Below are 19,145 nucleotides of genomic sequence, written 5' to 3'. Positions count from 1 at the left end.
CCCTTGGACTGCAAGGAGATCCAACCAGTCCATTCTAAAGGAGATCAGTCCTTGGTGTTCTTTGGAAGGAATGATGCCAAAGCTGAAACTCCAGTACTTTGGCCACCTCATGAGAAGAGTTGCCTCATTGGAAAAGACTGATGCTTTTCAGAGCATCAGAGGGAGGGATTGGGGGCAGGAGGAGAAGGGGACGACAGAGGATGAGATGGCTGGATGGCATCACCGACTCAATGGACATAAGTTTGAGTGAACTCCGGGAGTTGGTGATGGACAGGGAGGCCTGGCGTGCTGCAATTCATGGGGTCGCAAAGAGTCAGACACGACTGAGCCATTGAACTGAACTCTTCAGTCATGCTGTGGGGAAGGAGGGACACGGCAATCCAATAACACTGCCGTGTGCTCGCAGTATCTCAGCCACACTGGGTTTGCCCCCACTCATGGTGTGTGTGCCCTCCCTGCCCACACTGCTCCGGCTCTAGGTTGCTCGGCCAGGAACCATCTGAGGCTGGCCCTGGGTTGTATGCACTTCCCAGGTCTAAGCTGCTCAGGTTCAGGTACTCAGGTAGTCCTCAGAGGCGCTGACTCGGTTGGGCCTGCGTTTTGTGCCCTTCCCAGGTCCGAGCAGCTTAGGTGATCAGGTGTTTGGTGAGCGCAGTGGCTGCGACTTATCACCTCCCCTGTTCCTGCCGCTCAGTTTTCTGGGTGTACAACCAGCGCACATTCTCAGGTGGATGTTGACGGTCCAAAATCCCAAGAAGTTTTAGTTAGCAACAAAGCCTGCTTGCAGTTTGGTAGATAATGCCTCTCTGGGGCCACGATTGCCCGCTTCCGGCTCTGGCTGCCTGTCAACAGAGGGGGATGGTCTGCAGCTGGCTAGCTCTGCTCAGTCCTTTGTTCTGTGAGCAGGCCTGGCGGTGTTTTAGGTTAAGGCTTTTCGCGAGGTAGCTATCCCACAGGCTGGTTAGCTAGCCCAAGTTAGTTCCCTCAGATTGCCCTTGGGGCATTCAGACCCAGTCCTTACTCTAAGCAATGCAACCCACACCTCCCTGCCCAGCCCTTTCTTGCTAGTAGAGGGTGCGGGCGTCTGCACTCCTTCTCTGCTGGGAGAATTACCATTGGGCACATAATCTGTGGGTTTTAATTATTTATTTATTCATATCAGATCCATTGCCAAGTCACAAAAAATGTTTTATCTCATGAAAAATCTCTTTAAATAAGCTCTTCCTTCTCATTCAGTTCGGTTCAGTCATTCAGTCATGTCCAACTCTTTGTGACCCCATGGACTGAAACACGCCAGTCCTCCCTGTCCATCACCAACTTCCAGAGTTTACTCAAACTCATGTCCATCGAGTCGGTGATACCATCCAACCATCTCATCCTCTGTTGTCCCCTTCTCCTCCTGCCTTCAGTCTTTCCCAGCATCAGGGTTCTTTGCATCAGGTGGCCAAAGTATTGGAGTTTCAGCTTCAGCATCAGTCCTTCCAATGAATATTCAGGACGAATTTCCTTTAGGATGGACTGATTGGATCTCCTTGCAGTCCAAGGGACTCTCAAGAGTCTTCTCCAATACCACAGTTCAAAAGCATTAATGAACTTTTCTAACAAACACACTGCTGTGTGAAAAATATAAAAAATTATTTGGCACTGTGGCTCTGGGTCATGATTTGACATAGTCAACTTTTCATTTAAAAGCTCAAGTTATTTCTGTAGGTTTTTTGTTTTTGCTTTGGCCATCCTTGCTAGTCACACACAATTAAAGATACACAACTATAAACTGTGGTACATACAGCCCTATATGTTGCTCAATAGATACTGAAAATTTTTGTCAGGAGAACAAATATAATGTTATACATATATATGCTTAGGGGCATGCTCAATGGTGTCTGACTCTTTGCAACCCCATAGACTGTGGCCCACCAAGTTCCTCTGTCCATGGGATTCTCCAGGCAAGAATACTGGAATGGGTTGCATTTCTTTCTCCAGGGGATCTTCCCAAATCAAACTTACATCTCCTGCCCCTTCATTGGCAGGCAGATTCTTTACCACTTGAGCCACCTGGGAAGTTCTTGTTTTAAATATATATATTTAATATATATAATATGTATATTTTTTAGAAAAGTATTTTTCCAGTGCTGCTATTCAAGGTTGCCTTATTTAATAAGCTAATAACCAAATGTCTTCTAAGCCAAGGCCAGCGTGGTTTTGCAGGCTCAGGTTTTGGCTGTGGTGAATCAGATAAAAGAAGCTGAAAAGACAACAATGACATTGTGTCAGAGGAGACTGGCTGCCTTGAATGCTGTCACCTGTTGTCTGTCACCCACAGCAAGCAGGAGCATCATGACAAGAAAGCCACTCTTAAAGTTCTATTTGGACTCAAAAGTAGAAAAGGAAGTGACATAAATAATTCATAAATTTGCATGTTGGAAAGGCTGAGCAGTCCCAAATATTGTCAGTTGGCATATTATTCTCTTGTGGAAGCTTTTCACACATTACTATCCATCTTAGATTTCCCTTTGAAATCGTATGGTTTTTTAGCTCACCTCTGAGCTAAAGATTTTCTGTGGAATCATCTCATCTCATCCTCAGTGATCTCTATAATAAATACAGACCGGCATTTGTGTATCATGTGGTTTGTCATTCTCATGAGGATACATTTAATCTTGATAACAAAACCTTCAAAGCAGGTAAACCATCTTCCGCAGAAGCTGTTATTATTTATCTCTATTTCCACCAGGGAAGCCCTATTTTAAAAGTCACACAACCAAAAATTCATGAATGAACTCAATAAATATTTTTGAATGTTATGTACTAGACCGTCTATGGACACCAGGAATTGATGAGTGACAAGAAAAAAGACACTGCCTTTACCCTCATAGAGCTCGCAGCCCAAAGGAGGAGATAGGTATTAAACATGTAATCACAAAACCAATGTAGGACCATAGCCATGCTCTCTGACATCACAAAGAGCTGCAGAGTCCCTACAGAGCATATAATCAGTGGACCTGAGTGGCCTGGAAAGTCAGATTTTCCTGCAGAGTGATGTGGAAGTGAGGACTGGGTGATGAAGTTTCAGAGAAAAGAAGGTAGCAAAATAGAGCATACAAAGGCCCAGTGTTCACTATTCAGCCTTAAAAGGGAAGCGAATTCTGACACATGCTGCAACATGGATGAACCTTGAGGACATTATGCTAAATAAAATAAGCCAGTCACAAAAAGACAAATACTATATGATTCCACTTATATGAGTTACCTAGCATAGTCAGAAAATGTGAAAAGATGGGGAGAGAGGAAATGGGAATTTTTGTTCAGTGGGTACAGAGTTTCAGTTTTTCAACATGAAAGTAATTCTGGAGATGGATAAGGCTGATGGTTACACAAAAATGTAAATGTACTTAAAGCCACATTCAGTGTATAGTTCATATATACTTTAAAATGGTTAAGACTGCATATTTTATGTACCACAATTTTTAAAAGGGAGAAAAAAGTTTACCAACTCCATTTTTAGTAGTTTTTAAAACAGCTGAAAATCACCATTTTTTTACAGGTCAAGGCTATCAGAAGGTGATGCAGTAGAATGCAGTTCACCTGGATTCCCTGCAGGCATCTCCAGTCTCTTCAAGTCCACAAAATTCTCTCAGCAGGGAAATTACATGTTCCAATTTCCTTCTCTTTAGAACCAACACCTTTTGCTGTGTGTTACATTTTGCAAAATAATAGTGAATGGTTTTAGAAAATAACTGTTCAGTTCAGTTCAATTCAGTCACTCAGTCCTGTCCAACTCTTTGCGACCCCATGAACTACAGCACGCCAGGCCTCCCTGTCCATCACCAACTCCCAGAGTCCACCCAAACCCATGTCCATTGAGTTGGTAATGCCATCCAACCATCTCATGCTCTGTCATCCCCTTCTCCTCCTACCCTCAATCTTTCCCAGCATCAGGGTCTTTCTAATGAGTCAGCTCTTCGCATCAGGTGGCCAAAGTATTGGAATTTCAGCTTCAACATCAGTCCTTCCAATAAATACCCAGGACTGATCTCCTTTAGGATGGATTGGTTGGATCTCCTTGCAGTCCAAGGGATTCTCAAGAATCTTCCCCAACACCACAGTTCAAAAGCATCAATTCTTCTGCACTCAGCTTTCTTTATAGTCCAACTCTCACATCCATACATGACCACCAGAGAAGGAAATGGCAACCCACTCCAGTATTCTTGCCTGGAAAATCCCATGGATGGAGGAGCTACCGTCCATGGAGTTGCAAAGAGTCAGACATGACTGAGTGACTTCACTTTCAAAATAACTGTGATATTAATCATTTAAATTTGTGTATGTGAAGAAAATGGTTTCCACAACCCTGTAGCGTTAAAGATGCATTCTCTTTAACACTATTTATTTAGATGATAAAGCAGCCATGGAACAAAACCAGATGAAACACACATCAGGATGAGCATGAATAGAGAAGAAACGTGCATGTGGGCTGGGATTTCCCTTTGTGTTTTTTTCTTTCTTCCCTTTTAAATGATTAAAAACCTGTATCTTCATTGAATTCTTTGAATACTAAAAATATGCATATTAAAAGTGAAATTAACAGTTTACACTCTGCTTTATGTATCTGAATGTTGAATATCACAAATCCCTTGTTCTTTTTTTAAAAGTGTATTAATGAAGCACCGTGACTCTACTGATCATGACTAGAATCACATGGATCAGGAAGTATTACTCTGCAGTTACAAAGTAATTCATGCTAACTCAGTAGAAGCCTACTGGCTGATTTTTACCATAGTTTTACTCTAACGTCAAGACTGAAGAGTTACTTAAAAATAGTAGTTTCCTGTATCTATCTCTTTTTTTCCTTGCTGACATTTTACTGGTAAACAATCTTGCTTTTTCTCCCCCCATCCTTTTTTTTTTTTTTTTTTTCAAGACAAAATCTACCCTTGATGAATCTTGCTGAAAAAAAAGGTTTGCAAATTATTTAGGATCTTTCTAACAAAAGTGAAAATTTACCATCTTTTCTCCATTTTTCCCACCCTAACTCCATACTCAACACCTATCCACTCCCAACTCTTCCCCTTCTCCCCAACTGTCCCCCCCCCCCATTATATGGTAGTAGATTTTCGTTGGGGCTACCTCAGCAGGAAGGTCTGAGGATCCACCTGCCCCTCCACCAGCACATCTTTCCACGAGGAAAATGGAACAAGGAAGACTGGGCACTTTCCCTGGCTTAGCTTCCTGCTTACACTAACACAGCAAATGTTGTAGGTTTGTTCCTTTCATGTGGGCATGTCATCTCAGTCAGCTACTCCCACACCTGGGAACTCAGCTCCCTCCAGCTCAGTTGAGCTCTTGAGAATTAGACAGAGGGAACCAGAGGAATCCTGACAGAGGTTGGAGGAGGAAGCACCAGGAATGGGCTCCCCACGTAGACAGCAGTTGCACAAGCAGAATCTGTCTTGTGGGATAGTGCCAGTGCCTCCAGAAGAGAAAACAGGAATGGAGGCCTTGCTTGCACACCAGCAAGGACACAGCCAACAAAACTTCCCTCTAACTCTGAAGTCAGAGTGGCACGTTCAAGGACACATGTTGTGAACCCTGGTGCTGAGAGACTTGCACTTCTGTGGCAGAAAACATACAGAGCAACTAGGACAGGAAAGCAGAGGGAAGCAACAGTGTTTTATCCATTTCTGCTTGATTTCACATAAGCTTCTACTCATACATTTTCTACACTTGCAATCTGGAGATCTAATTCCATCTCTCAGCCTTTAATTTCCAAAAATACAAGGGCTTGGATGCTATGAAAGCAGAGCTCTTATTCTTGAAGGAGTGAGATATTTTGAAGTGGTCAAGTCTTCCAGGGGTAAGCCAATTGAGGAGTGCTAGCAAGAGAAGGCTCATTGGAGTCTAAGAGACATGCAGTATTTAGGACATTCATATACTGGAAAAAATGGTCATTCTTTATCTGAAATTCAAATATAACAAGGTATCTGCTTTTCATTTGTTTGTTGCATATCTGGCAATTCTCCTTCACCTGGGAACACTCACTGACATATTTGTCACTTTTGACCCATACCATAGATCAATGGGACCCCACTCCAGTACTCTTGCCTGGCAAATCCCATGGACGGAGGAGCCTTGTAGGCTGCAATCCATGGGGTCGCTAGGAGTCGGACACGACTGAGCGACTTCACTTTCACTTTTCACTTTCATGCTTTGGAGAAGGAAATGGCAACGCACTCCAGTGTTCTTGCCTGGAGAATGCCAGGGACGGAGGAGCCAGGTGGGCTGCCATCTATGGGGATGCACAGAGTCGGACACGACTGAAGCGACTTAGCAGCAGCAGCAGCAGCAGCAGCAGCAGCATAGATTGACTAGATGGAGAATAGTCAAGTCAGTATTCACATTCTTACTGGAAATCTGGCTCCAGGAATGATATGAAAGTAAGTTACATCACCCCATCCTGGAGGACTTGGTATCCAGAGAACTTGCCCAACACCTTGCACATGGCAATCATTCCCGAAATCCTTGTAGATGGTTGAGGAAGTGAACAGTACTGTGGGGCTTTCGTGCGACTGCTACAGCAGGGCATGTAGGAAGCATAGATACAGATCATAGTGGTTTCAAATTGTCTTCAGGGAACAGGATGATGCTGGTAACAAAGATTTTATTGGGAAAAAAAAAAAAGATAGTCTGCAGAGAGATAGGAATTCCATTTTGAGGGAAATAAATCTGACTGAACAAAACCAAAAACCATTACTAGTTTGGTGTGTGTTTTCTCACTGCAATATGATGGATTAGAAGCTGCAGTTGCTGGCCCATTTTTATTTTTTTTTTTTTTTTGGTTGAAATTTGCCACTTCTTCACAGGTTGTATTTAAATGGAAGGTTTTTTAATTAAGGCTGAAAGTGCTGATCTGAGTATTTATCAGGTATGAGGCCTGCATCAGATTTAGAGCTGAGGATATCAACTGAATTGGGTTTCAGGCCCTGAAACATTGTACTGCCATTCACCAGTCTTTTTGAAAATATGTTCAACTCCAGTAAATTCAACCATTATTTATGGAGAAACAAGTGTTGTGGGCAATGTTGTATGGACAGAGATTCATTAGAGTCTCCCCATAAGAAGCCTGTGGAGAAAGAGACTACTCATTCCTCCCCCTCCAGGAGATCACTCCAGCAACATCCCTGACAGCAGCATTGTAACCCAGCAGGACCCTGTGGAACCGTCCTAGAACAGGACCCCCTCCCCATGTCTTCAACCTGCCTTTTGTCTGTAGAAAAACTCTAGTCAAAGAATAAATTTAATCAGAGAAGTAAGAAAATGCAGAAAGGAAAACAATCAAGCAAGACAAAATAATGATTGTTTAGCCATGAAACAAAGTCAAGGACCTTTGCTTCCTCCTTAAGGGCTATAGATAATATTCTGAGCCATGCCCTTTGAGCTGTTTTACAGATACTGAAATGCCCACCAGTGGAAGAAGTTAACTGTACACTGCCCACAAGCATGTTGACCCCAGACTGATTGGAACCAGGTTGATGATGTTGACTCCCAATTACCTCACCACCAACTGATCAGAAGAATATCCACAAGCTGATCACACACCCCACAACCCTCCTTCCTCACCCTGTCTTTAAAGACTTTCCCCGAAAGCCTTCAGGGAGTCCAGGTCTTTTAAGCACTAGCTGCCCTGGATTCCTTGCTTGGTGCCCTGCAATAAACACTTCACTTTCCTTCACCACAACTGGTAGTGGTTGTTTGGCTTTATGCACAGATGAGTGGGCCCAAGTTTTATCTGGTAACAGCACCATCATTTCTCTTCTAGGCTGCCCCATCACCATACAAACATGCTGCTATTTCTTCCATCTTAAATTTGAAACAAAACTTTCTTTAGACCATACTTTTCCTTCTCTACTTCTTTTCACCAAAACTCCTAACAAGATTTTCTACTCTCTGTCTCCAATGCCTCATCTCCCATTCTCTCTCAGACCTGCTCTAATCATAGTTTCTACCCACCCATCCCCAAGTCCCTGACACTGATTTCTTATTAAGTTCACTGATACCTCCTTGTTGTTAAATTCAGTGTCCATTCTCAGCCCACAAAGTATCAATAACAGAGTTAATAGCAGTATTTTAAACCATTCTTTGCTACCCCTCCTTGAAGCACTTTCTTAACTTTCAAAAATTTTCCCAGGTGGTTTAAAGCTCAACATTCAGAAAACTAAGTTCATGGCATCTGGTCCTATCACTTCATGGGAATTACATGGGGAAACAGTGAAAACAGTGTCAGACTTTATTTTTCTGGTCTCCAAAATCACTGCAGATGGTGATTGCAGCCATGAAATTAAAAGATGCTTACTCCTTGGAAGAAAAGTTATGACCAACCTAGATAGCATATTGAAAAGCAGAGACATTACTTTGTCAACAAAGGTCCATCTAGTCAAGGCTATGGTTTTTCCAGTAGTCATGTATGGATGTGAGAGTTGGATTGTGAAGAAAGCTGAGCGCTGATGAATTGATGCTTTTGAACTGTGGTGTTGGAGAAGACTCTTGAGAGTCCCTTGGGCTGAAAGGAGATCCAACGAGTCCATTTTAAAGGAGATTATTAGTCCTGGGTGTTCTTTGGAAGGAATGATGCTAAAGCTGAAACTCCAGTACTTTGGCCACCTCATGCGAAGAGTTGACTCATTGGAAAAGACTCTGATGCTGGCAGGGATTGGGGGCAGGAGGAAAAAGGGACAATAGAGGATGAGAGGGCTGGATGGCATCACCGACTCGATGGACATGAGTTTGAGTGAATTCCAGGAGTTGGTGATGGACAGGGAGGCCTGGCATGCTGCAATTCATGGGGTCACAAAGAGTCGGACATGACTGAGTGACTGAACTGAACTGAACTGAGCTGAACAGTATACCTACCAATGCAGGAGACACAAGAGACACAGGTTCCATCCTGGGTCAGGAAGATCCCCTGGAGAAGGAAATGGAAACCCACTCCAGTATTCCTGGGCTTGGAAAATCCCCTGAACAGAGGAGCCTGGCTGGCTGCAGTACATGGGGTTGCAAAGACTCAGCACCCACACACACAACATAACTTTCAAAACCACATACTCTCTAGGCTTTCCTTCTTATTCCTCAGATTTTGGCTGCAACAACACTGCACAACAATCTCAAAATCTCAGTAGCATGAAAAAAAACACTTTTATTTCTCACTTACAGTTCTGAAGGTGGGCCGTGGCTTAGTTGTTCTAGGTTGGGCTCAGCCGGGCCAGACTTCTGGTTCAGCTCTATAGAACTTTTTAAAGGGTTCTTTTATTGAGTGTAATGTTTTTTGAAATTTAACCATGTTGTTGCCTGTATAAGTAATTCTGAATTGATCATTTTTAAGAACACATATCATAGCTCTATCTATTGAATGGGTCTAAAAACAATGACATCTTGACAACAATGAATACAAACAGTACTCAGACTTGATTTCTAAATACCATCCCCACTAAAAGGAACCAAAGCTCATGGGAAACACAGCTGATTCCAAGATTGATCCAAGGAAAGTGGAAAGTGATTCTTGAATACTGTCTACCAGAAAGCAAGGACATGCTTAAAGACTAATGGAAACATGTTAAAAGAACACAATAGCACTTTTAAAAGGTTCTCATTTGCCCAATTAATTTATTGAATTGTTAAAAAGAAAAGAATCTATGAGTCTATAAAGAGAAATAGATGGAATTAAACAGGTGATATTATTCTTTATATAATACCTCCTGTGAATAAATGTAAAAGGAATAATCACCATTTTGCAGCCTCCAACATAATCATGATTTAGACTAAGATTATCAATGAAATGCTAAAACCATTTTGCAGAACAAGATACCCACACGGTCTCCAAGCATGATTTCGCAGGTGATTATGTGTCAATTTCTAAGTGCTACTAATTTCAAAGGGAATTAGTACCTTTACTATCAAGAGATTTGTCAGGCACCCCTATAATCAAGTAATCAAACATAGAATTACCAATATTGGGACAAACAAACAGTAAGTGTTTCTTGATGTAATAGCATAAGAAGTATATATCACCTCTATATTATTCTTGCCAAAAATATTTAATCTGAAAGCTAAACATGAGGAAACTATCAGAAAATGCAAACTGTGGGACATTTTATAAATAAGTTGACCCAAATTTGCCAAAATGTCAATGTCACAAAAGGTTATTTTTTAAAAAACAAGATTGAGAGAATGTTCTGGATCAGAAATTCTCAAACTGTGGACTGCGGCTCCCTCAGGGTCCATGAGACTAAGGAGTCCACAAAGTCAAAACCATTTTCATAATAATAATAATAGATTGTTTGTCTTTTTCACTGTGTTGAGATTTGTAGGGACGGTGCGAAAGCACTGGTGTATTAAACCACCTTAACAATCCAAACTCTGCAAGTAGTAATATTCTTTTTCAAGAGGTACCCTAATTTTTAAATGTCAATTTCACTTAAGAATATCCTTGAAGCAGCCAAAGTTATTAATTTCATAAGATTTCAATTCATGAATACACATATTTTTAAAACTCTGTGTGGTGAAATAGGAAGTACACTTCCAAAGCACTTCTGCAAACCAAAGAGCAATGGTTGTTTCAAGGAAAAGCCTGTGCACACCAGTTTGAACTGCACGTTGATCTGGTCACATTTTTCATGGAACATAATTTTTACATGACAGAACTACTGACAGATCCATGGTTTTTCAGGCTTGAGTATTTGGCAGGCAGTTTCTCCAAAATGTACAAAGTGAGCTCATCACTTCAAGAAAATCACTGACATTATTTTGTTTCCAATAATAAAATCCCAGCTTTCAAGCAAACAATTGAATTTTGAAAAATTGTATTAATCATATTCATTTACATTTAATATCAATTTTTCAGTTCTCAAAGACGTTTTGTGAAACTGGTGGTATCGGTGTAAAAAGAACTAACATTTGAGTACTCACTATCCACTACACATTGTGCACGGTAGTTTACATACTGCACCATAACAATTCAGATTTTCTACAAGTCTATGCAGGGTTTCACCTCAAAAACAACTGGAAAGAACAGTAATAATGACATGGGGGAGAGCTTTAATATAGTTTGGGAAATGCTTTAGATGCAAAGCAAATAAAGAGAAAGGTTAATAAGATGTTAATTAAAAGTTTCAACTGAAGCACCAAAATACAATGAATACTAAGAGTGTCAGGCAGACCCACCCTCATAATACGGTGATTTCAAAGGGTTCAGAGTGTTGATGCAGATGAAGCCCTCAACATATTTGGAGAAAACAACTGACTCCCTGACTCACCCTTATGGGAAGGGATGGGTACTCTTCCCTCAGCTCAAGCCTAGGGCTAAAAGCTTCAGCAGGCCACCTGGAGAGCTTTCGTGTGTCCCTGCAGTTATAGGGGTACAAAGGACAGTGCCTGATTCATGAGAAGGACAGCAAAAGTGGCCTGCACAGAACACAGGACCACATCAGGAGCAGCCCAATGCTCAGAATTTGTCAGAGCAGGGGAAGCGTGAGGGGTTCCCATGGACTGTAAGTGAGCAGGTGACTGGAATCATTTTGACCACTGCCTGAGAGGGTAATTGGACTTCAAATAGTGAAAACCTGTGCAGAATAGACTATCAGAAAAAGTGGGGCTGAGGGAGAGAATTGTAGAAAAGAAAGAGAATACACCATCCATGTCAAGACAGTTGTAATCAGAGTTTTTAACCAAGCAAACCAGGAAGACATCCATAGGAGTCAGTTCTAGATTTCTTCCAAGGCCCAAGCGTAAAAAGCCAGTATATGATGGTACCATTCAAGCAAGAACTGTCTGCTCCCTTTTCATTGCTTCTTCCAAATCACTGGCTACAGGCTACAAGGGGAGGTAGGGGAGCTGCTGCTGCTGAGTCACGTCAGTCGTGTCCGACTCTGTACGACCCCATAGACGGCAGCCCACCAGGCTCCCCCATCCCTGGGATTCTCCAGGCAAGAACACTGGAGTGGGTTGCCATTTCCTTCTCCAATGCATGCAAGTGAAAAGTGAAAGTGAAGTCGCTCAGTCGTGTCCGACTCTAGCGACCCCATGGACTGCAGCCTTCCAGGCTCCTCCATCCATGGGATTTTCCAGTCAAGAGTACTGGAGTGGGGTGCCATTGCCTTCTCCAGGTAGGGGAGAAGTCATTTTTAAATCAAGATTGAAGTATTCCATAGTATACTGAACTCTACATTCTAACTTATGAATCTTCAGGATTCACAAATTCTTTCATTTGTTCAATGAAGTCTTTGAGGTTTCCAAATGACATCAAACTTTGCCAAGTAGTGAAGAGGTGGACTTAAAGATAAAGGATAGACCACAGCACGGTAGAAAAGCAGTAAGTTACATCCCAGATTGAATAAATCCTCACTGGTCTATAATTTCCTCTGGGGGTTTCCTTGTGAATTGGTGTTTCCTGGAGTGCCTACATATGGCCTAATTTTGAGGAATGTTTACAATATCCACAGTCTACTGTTCAGAGTTAGTTTTATCACATGGCACCAATAATGTGGACACAACTCATCCAAAATACTAGTCCTTGACCAAAGGTTCCATCTAAAGGCTGGCTGACCAGAGGCCCATCTCACACGCCCTGTCCAGCAAGTGCTTTCTAAACTAATTCTGTCCTTCTTCTTGGGGTGTCTAAAAAGGCACAAATGCAGAACTAAGGGCCTGTGAATAGGGTGAAGATGAAGAAAAGCACAGAGTAAAGAGGTAAATAGAAGTCATGACAATTCCTCAAAAAATTAAACAAAGACTTTCCAGGAATACACTCAAAGCAACTCTACTCTCAGGAATACACTCAAAAGGATTAAAGACAGTATTTTATAGAGATATCTGCACTCTGCATATCTGTATTCACTGCAGCATGATTCACTAGCCAAGATTTGGCAATACCCTATATTTCCATCTATTGATGAATGGATAAAGAAAATATGGTGTCTACATACAGTGGAATATTACCCAGCCTTAAAATGGAATGAACTCTGAAGCATGCTGCAACTTGGAAGAACCTTGAAAACATCATGTTAAGTGAAATGTTAGATACCAAAACACAAATATTATCTGATTTTTTTATGAGGTACACAGAAGAGGCAAATTCATAGAGACCGAGTAGAATATGGGTCACTAGGGCTTGGTGGGGAAGTAATGAGGATGGGGAGTTGATGTTCAAGTTGAGTTTCAAGAAGATGAAAAGGCTTTGGAGGTAGATGGTGGGGATGGTTGCACAACATTGTGAATGTAGCTATTGTCATAAAACTGTATACATAAAAATTGCCAAAATGGTAAGCTTTATGTCATGTATGCTGCTGCTGCCAAGTCACTTCAGTCGTGTCCTACTCTGTGTGACCCCATAGACAGCAGCCCACCAGGCTCCCCCATCCCTGGGATTCTCCAGCCAAGAACACTGGAGTGGGTCACCATTTCCTTCTCCAATGCATGAAAGTGAAAAGTGAAAGGGAAGTCACTCAGTCGTGTCTGACTCTTCACGACCCCATGGACTGCAGCCCACCAGTCTCCTCCATCCATGGGATTCTCCAGACAAGAGTACTGGAGTGGGGTGCCATCGCCTTCTCTGTTATGTCATGTTTATTTTACCACAATAAAAACATTCACTTAAAAAAATTGTTCCAAGTTTCTCTCCAACAATTTGTTTCACTGCAGTCTTTTATGAGAACGTGCACTTCTCTTCTCCTGCAAGAACTCCAAAATTACAACTTGCTGCTGAACAACCATCAACAGGAGAATGTTGGATCCCACCAAAAAAAGATACCCCATGTCCAGGGGCAAAGGAGAAGCCCCAGCAAGATGATAGGAGGGGTGAAATTACAGTTAGAATGAAACCCCATAACCTGCCAGAGACACTCGGAGGTCTCAAACAAACCTTGTGCACACAGGACCCAGAGACCCCACAGAGACTGAACCAAAACTGTGTGTGACTGTCTCCTGCGGAGGTACGGGTCAGCAGTAGACTGCTGCAGGGGCAGGAGCTCTGGGTGCAGTAGACCTGGGTATGGCATAAGCCCTCTTGGAGGAGGTCGCCATTAACCCGACCATAGAGTCACCAGAACTTACACAGGACTGGGGAAACAGACTCTTGGAGGGCACAGACAAAAGCTAGTGCACACCAGGACCCAGGAGAAAGGAGCAGTGACCCCACAAGAGACTGACCCAGACCGACCTGTGAGTGTCCAGGAGTCCCTGGCAGAGACATGGGTCAGTGGTGGCCTGCTGCAGGGTTGGGGGCACTGAGTGCAGCAATGCTTGCATGGAACCGCTTGAAGGAGGTCGCCATTATCTTCATTACCTCCACCATATTTGGCCTTATGGCAAACAACAGGGAGGGAATACAGCCACCCCCCATCAACAGAAAATTGGATTAAAGATTTACTGAACATGGCCCCGCCCATCAGAACAAGATCCAGTTTCGCCCTCAGTCTGTGCAATCAGGAAGCTTCCATGAACCTCTTATCTTTCTCCATCAGAGGGCAGACAAAATGAAAACAACAATCACAGATAACCAATCTGATCACATGGACCACAACCCTGTCTAACTCAATGAAACTATGATCCATGCATGTAGGGCCACCCAAGATAGATGGGTCATGATGGAGAGTTCTGAAAAAAACGTGGTCCACTGAGGAAGGAAATGGCAAATCACTTCAGTATTCCTGCCTTGAGAATCCCATGGAAAGTATGAAAAGGCAAAAAGACAGGACACTGAAAGATGAACTGCCCAGGTTGGTAGGTGCCCAATACGCTACTGGTGATCAGTGGAGAAATAACTCCAGAAAGAATGAAGGGATGGAGTCAAAGTAAAACCAACACCCAATTGTGGATGTGACTGGGGATGGAAGTAAAGTCCGATGTAAAGCGCAATACCTGCATAGGAACCTGGAATCTTAGGTCCAAGAGTCAAGGCAAATTGGAAGTGGTCAAACAGGAGAAGGCAAGAGTGAACATCAACATTTTAGGAACCAGTGAACTAAAATGGACTGGAATAGGTGGTATGGACCTAACAGAAGTAGAAGATATTAAGAAGAGGTGGCAAGAATACACAGAAAGAACTGTACAAAAAAAATCTTCATGACCAAGATAATCACGATGGTATGATCACTCAGCTAGAACCAGACATCCTGGAATGTGAAGTCAAGTGGGCCTTAGAAAGCATCACTATGAACAAAGCTAGTGGAGGTGATGGAATTCCAGTTGAGCTATTTCAAATTCTAAAAGATGATGCTGTGAAAGTGTTGCACTCAATATGCCAGAAAATTTGGAAAACTCAGCAGTGGCCACAGGACTGGAAAAGGTCAGTTTTCATTTCAATCCCTAAGAAAGGCAATGCCAAAGAGTGCTCAAACTACCAAACAATTGCCCTCATCTCACATGCTAGCAAAGTAATGCTCAAAATTCTCTAAGCCAGGCTTCAACAATATGTGAACCGTGAACTTCCAGATGTTCAAGCTGGATTTAGAAAAGGCACAGGAACCAGAGATCAAATTGCCAACATCCATTGGATCATTGAATAAGCAAGAGAGCTCCAGAAAATATCTGCTTCTGCTTTATTGACAATGTGGATCACAACAAACTGTGAACATTTCTTCAAGAGATGGGAATACCAGACCACCTGACCTGCCTCTTGAGAAACCTATAAGCATGACAGGAAGCAACAGTTAGAACTGTTCATGGAACAACAGACTGGTTCCAAATAGGAAAAGGAGTACATCAAGGCTGTGTATTGTCACCCTGCTTATTTAACTTCTATGCAGAGTACATTATGAGAAACGCTGGGCTGGAAGAAGCACAAGCTGGAATCAAGATTGCTGGGAGAAATATCAATAACCTCAGATATGCAGATGACACCACCCTTATGGCAGAAAGTTAAGAAGAACTAAAAAGCCTCTTGATGAAAGTGAAAGAGGAGAGTGAAAAAGTTGGCTTAAAACTCAACATTCAGAAAACGAAGATCATGGCATCTGGTCCCACCACTTCATGGGAAATAGATGGGGAAACAGTGGAAACAGTGTCAGGCTTTATTTTGGGGGGCTACAAAATCACTGCAGATGGTGACTGCAGCCATGAAATTAAAAGACGCTTAGTCCATGGAAGGAAAGTTATGACCAACCTTGATAGCATATTCAAAAGCAGAGACATTACTTTGCCAACAAAGGTCCATCTAGTCAAGGCTATGGTTTTTCCAGGGGTCATGTATGGATGTGAAAGTTGGACTGTGAAGAAAGCTGAGTGCCGAAGAATTGATGCTTTTGAACTGTGGTGTTGGAGAAGACTCTTGAGAGTCCCTTAGACTGCAAGGAGATCCAACCAGTCCATTCTAAAGGAGATCAGTTCTGGGTGTTCTTTGGAAGGACTGATGCTAAAGCTGAAACTTCAATACTTTGACCACCTCATGTGAAGAGTTGACTCATTGGAAAAGACCCTGATGCTGGGAGCAGGAGGAGAAGGGGATGACAGGGGATGAGATGGCTGGATGGCATCACCAATTCGATGCACATGAGTTTGAATAAACTCCAGGGTTGGTGATGGACAGGGAGGCCTGGCATGCTGGAATTCATGGGGTCGCAAAGAGTCGGACACTACTGAGCGACTGAACTGAACTAAACTGAGGTGAATTTAACTCAGTGACTGTTATATGTACTACTGTGGTCAAGAATCCCTTAGAAGAAATGGAGTAGCCATCAGAGTCAACAGAAGAGTCTGAAATGCAGTACTTGGATGCAATCTCAAAAACAACAGAATTATCTCTGTTCGTCTCCAAAGCAAACCATTCAATATCACAGTAATCCAAACTATGCCCCAACCAGTAATGCTGAAGAAGCTGAAGTTGAACAGTTCTAGAGAGACCTACAAGACCTTCTATAACTAACACCAAAAAAAAAAAAAAATGTCCTTTTCATTATAGGGGACTGGAATACAAAAGTAGGAAGTCAAGAGATACCATACCTGGAGTAACAGGCAAATTTGGCCTTACAGTACAAAACGAAGCAGGTCAAAGTTTACCAATTTTCCCTAGAGACACCACTGGTCATAGAAAATACCCTCTTCCAAGAACACAAGAGAAGACTCTACACATGGACATCACTACGATGGTCAATACCAAAATCAGATTGATTATATTCTTTGCAGCCAAAGATGGAGAAACTCTATACAGTCAGCAAAAACAAGACGAGGAGCTGGCTGTGGCTCAGATCATGAACTCCTTATGTCCAAATTTAACTTAAATTGAAGAGAGTAGGGAAAATCACCAGACCACTCAGGTATGACCTAAGTCAAATCCCTTATGATACAGTGGAAGTGACAGATTCAAGGGATTAGATCTGATAGAGTGCCTGAAGAACTATGAGACAAGGTTCATGACATTGCACAGGAGGCAGGGATCAAGACCATCCTCAAGAGAGAGAAATGCAAAAAGGCCAAATGGTTGTCTGAGGAGGCCTTACAGATAGCTGAGAAAAGAAAAGATGCAAAAGCAAAGCAGAAAAGGAAAGACATACCCATTTGAATGCAGAGTTCCAAAAAATAGCAAGGAGAGATAAGAAAGCCTTCCTCAGTGATCAATGCAAAGATATAGAGGAAAACACCAGAATGGGAAAGACTAGAGATCTCTTCAAGAAAATTAGAAATACCAAAGGAACATTTCATGCAAGTTCAGTTCAGTTCAGTCGCTCAGTCGTGTCCAACTCTTTGCGACCCCATGAATCGCAGCATTCCAGGCCTCCCTGTCCATCACAAACTCCCGGAGTTCACTCAGACTCACGTCCATCGAGTCAGTGATGCCATCCAGCCATCTCATCCTCTGTCGTCCCCTTCTCCTCCTGCCCCCAATCCCTCCCAGCATCAGAGTCTTTTCCAGTGAGTCAACTCTTCGCATGAGGTGGCCAAAGTACTGGAGTTTCAGCTTCAGCATCTTTCCCTCCAAAGAAATCCCAGGGCTGATCTCCTTCAGAATGGACTGGTTGGATCTCCTTGCAGTCCAAGGGACTCTCAAGAGTCTTCTCCAACACCACAGTTCAAAAGCATCAATTCTTCAGCGCTCAGCCTTCTTCACAGTCCAACTCTCACATCCATACATGACCACAGGAAAAACCATAGCCTTGACTAGACGGACCTTTGTTGGCAAAGTAATGTCTTTGCTTTTCAATATGCTATCTAGGTTGGTCATACCTTTCCTTCCAAGGAGTAAGCGTGTTTTAATTTCATGGATGCAGTCACCATCTGCAGTGATTTTGGAGCCCAAAAAAATAAAATCTGACACTGTTTCCACTGTTTCCCCATCTATTTCCCATGAAGTGATGGGACCGGATGCCATGATCTTCGTTTTCTGAATGTTGAGCTTTAAGTCAACTTTTTCACTCTCCACTTTCACTTTCATCAAGAAGTTTTTTAGTTCCTCAAAAATTTCATGCAAAGATGAGCACAATAAAGGACAGAAATGGTATGGACATAATAAGCAGAAGTTATTAAGAAGAGGTGGCAAGAATACACAGAAGAACTATACAAAAAAGATCTTCACGACCCAAATAACCACAATAGTGTGATCACTCACCTAGAGCCAGACATCCTGAAATACAAAGTCAAGTGGGCCTTAGGAAGCATCACTACAAACAAAGCGAGTGCAGGTGATAGAATTCCAGTTGAGCTATTTCAAATCCTAAAAGATGATGCTGTTAAAGTGTTTCAGTCAATACACCAGCAAATTGGAAAACCCAGCAGTGGCAACAGGACTGGAAAAGGTCTGCTTTCATTCCAATTCCAAAGAAAGGCAATGCCAAAGAATGCTCAAACTACCGCACAATTGCACTCATCTCACACGCTAGTAAAGTAATGCTCAAAACTCTCCACCAGGCTTCAACAGTACGTGAACCGTGAACTTCCAGATGTTCAAGCTGGTTTTAGAAAAGGCACAGGAACCAGCGATCAAATTGTCAACATCTGTTAGGTCATTGAAAAAGCAAGAGAGTTTCAGAAAACCATGTACCTCTGCTTTATTGATTATGCCAAAGCCTTTGACTGTGTGGATCACAAGAAACTGTGGAAAATTCTTAAAGAGATGAGAATATCAGACCACCTGACCTGCCTCCTGAGAAATCTGTATGCAGGTC

The sequence above is a fragment of the Bison bison genome, unplaced genomic scaffold (genome assembly GCF_000754665.1).
Source record: "Bison bison bison isolate TAMUID 2011002044 unplaced genomic scaffold, Bison_UMD1.0 scf7180017864468, whole genome shotgun sequence".
Taxonomy (NCBI): Eukaryota; Metazoa; Chordata; class Mammalia; order Artiodactyla; family Bovidae; genus Bison; species Bison bison.
The sequence above is the reverse complement of the archived record's forward strand: the minus strand, read 5'-3'. Positions refer to the sequence as shown.